This window comes from Penaeus monodon, chromosome 20, assembly GCF_015228065.2.
Source record: "Penaeus monodon isolate SGIC_2016 chromosome 20, NSTDA_Pmon_1, whole genome shotgun sequence".
NCBI classification, from domain to species: Eukaryota; Metazoa; Arthropoda; class Malacostraca; order Decapoda; family Penaeidae; genus Penaeus; species Penaeus monodon.
The window spans coordinates 37,202,958-37,205,862 of NC_051405.1; the positions used below are offsets into that span (position 1 = coordinate 37,202,958).

At 34.2% G+C, this 2,905-nt stretch overlaps 1 protein-coding gene across 1 annotated transcript in view; it reads left to right on the top strand.

Annotated features, from left to right (window-relative positions):
* The window catches only part of LOC119585789 (calmodulin-binding transcription activator 1-like), a gene marked incomplete at its 5' end in the record, with an annotated part of 96,684 nt that overhangs the window by 67,623 nt on the left and 26,156 nt on the right, over window positions 1–2,905 (top strand).

The window sequence follows — 2,905 nt, forward strand, 5'->3', positions numbered from 1 at the left end:
AATATGGCATTATATGATGTTATTCAAACCGGTGACATTATTAATCGTAAAAGAGTTCTAAGATGAAGAAAAATGGCAATAGGTGTGTGAAATGTAAGAAATAATCTCTCACCTTCAGCACCACTTTTCCTACTCGTAAACAGTACATCCTTCCTAAACACCTTAAGTACACTAGTTCTATTAAACCCTCCATTTGCAGCACGAGATCAGCCTCCAGTCTTCATGGATTCTTGAACAGAATTTTATCATTAGGAATGTTCTCTAAATGAATGATGTCTAAATGATTGTAGCTAAATGGTTAATATGTGAATAAAACTCCTAGAAGGAACTTTTTAAAAGAAAAGAGTTTTATCCTAAGATCTTTTAAATCAATTGTTGTCATAGCTAAAAGTAGACATTTGACTTTTAAGGACTGCTTGAGGCATGAATAATGTTTAGCTTTTTTGAACAGTATATGCAAACAGATGTAAAAATATTTTTCTCAGTTTGTCCATGTCAAATTGGCTATGAAATTCATCATCATACTCAGTTCTGTGTAAATCTGAAGAATTTACAAAGCTAGAAATGAAAATTGCACTTTTTCTACAAGCAGAGCATGGTATGTCTATTTAAACATTATAGCTGTTGCTAAAAGTGTCTTCAACCTCATGAAAACAATTTTTTTTTATTATGGAGACATTGAATCAGTTTATGTAAACATAATTCCATAAGGAGACCATGCATCTTGAAATGAATGGATAGCCATCCTATACATTAATCCCTTTTGAGGTCACATTGCCTGAGCTATATAGTGTAGTAAAGTTCTCATAAGTTAGAGAGACCAGTGTTATTGTCTTTCTTTTTTAACACATCTTAGGGTAATGCAGACCTGATGTTATTTTGCCTAGATGAATTTCATGAAGTGCTGTGGATAGAACATGTGTGCCCCAAGTAGCTATATTGTTAAGGCTGGACAGTTTTGATGATCAGCCCACATGTTGAGGGTGCTGTTAGCCTTTAATAGTGTGTAGTAACTTGAAGGTAGAGGAAAAAAAGGGAGGGAAAGAAAGAAGGAAGAGTACATCCAGTGCTAAGTGATAGAATATATTTAAATTTTGGTGTTCTTTCAAGTTCTAAAGAAATAGTTTGTCAAAGAATGGTTTTCATCATTGATATATAAATGATCCACTATTCATATTTATATTTTTTTGATTACTAAAGAACATTGTTCACCTCAAATCTTTAGTAAACTTCCATTTAATGTTTTGGTGAGGATGGACCCTTCCCTCCATGATGGGTGTTGGTTGTTGTGTGTTTACAGTATATTTATGTTAGCTGTGCCTTACCTACTAAGCTATTGCTCCTTTGGGGTTCTTTAAGCCCTCCTTTGCAGCCGCCTCACTGTTGCTCTTATATATAGTGGCTGTTTTTCATTGTTGCCGGAGTCAAGGGGGATGGCATTTTAGATTACATTATTTTTACATAATCCATTTTAGAGTATTTACAGTAAGATTTCCCTTCCCCCCCCTACAATTTTACATGTAATATGTAAGTTAGTATATGATATGCCTTTTTTTCTCAATAGAGATCATTAAAATTCAATTGCATGTTGGAATAAATACCTTTGAGAGATGAAATTGTATTGGATGACATGATAAGGTACCTCCCCCCCAATCCCCCCAACCTGTTTTCCACTTCAAGTCCCCCTTGAGTGCGTGCTCTGAGCCCTGTATCAGTGTTGAGTGTTTCCATGTTCCTATAGCCTTCGTGTGGAGGTCGGGTCTACAGCCAGATTAGCAAGGTCAGTATCGTTCACATCCTTTACCTCACACTTCCTCCTTTTTTACCACCTTCAGCTTTTGACTAGCTCATTGCCCCCCTTCCCCAATCCCCTAAGTAGTCACCAGTGTTTTGAGTTTGGTTACCTCAGGGAGCTCTTGAGGTGTGACTGTACGTGGCACTGGAGTGTGGAAACACTTTTGACAAACCCCATTTGATAATCCAGTGAGGAATGATTTTATTTATTCATATATCACAATTTTTAAATGCTCTGTAGGGTATTGTTTTTTGCCTGTTTTGTTTTTGGTCCATATTTAAAGGAAATATATATATATTTTTTGCAGAGCTTATTCCCTGCAAGATATTTTTGGTCATAGATTTTACCATGCTTCATTTATTTCAGCTTGAGTAGTCTGAGCTTCACAAGACCTTTATCAAGAATTCAGTTTTTAAAATGTATAAAGACAAGATGATATAAACATATATCTAAATACAGTATACTGTTTTGATTTGTGTATTTTTATTTGCAAATATGTATTGTATTCAGCAGAATTTTCAAACGGTCAAGGAAATGCAACAAAAGAGCTTAGAAAAGATATATTTACCACAGTTATCTTTATTTTTATGACTTTTTGTAAGGATAACAGCATTTGTTTTTAGAAGTTGCATTACTAAGTTCCTCCTCACTCTTATTCATACTACATTAATTTATCATATCAACAAAGTCACTTCATAGTACATTCTTAAGAGAGGTTTAATGTTTATGATGATTAAAAACAGATTTTTTTTTTTCTGTGACATTGCAAATCTTTTGTATATATCATCTTGTGCACTGGGTAAAGAGTTTAATTCTAGTCAGCAGATTTCACAGGTTTGTGATGCTTATCCTAAAGAAGAACAGATAATATTGCTGTGCACTTATGCATTTTTGTGAACCATAACCCATTTTTTGGCATTCATTTGTGATTTATTTTATGTTTTAGCATCATCATCACCTTTTAAGTAAAGATATTAAGGCTATCCATATCAGTTACAGAATCACCATTTTAGATATTTCCTGTAGATGTTATTTATATGTTCAAGGCGTGTTCTGCAAGGTAAGGAATGTTAGTGGCTGCATGAGTTATCTGAGCATGATGGTTTACTT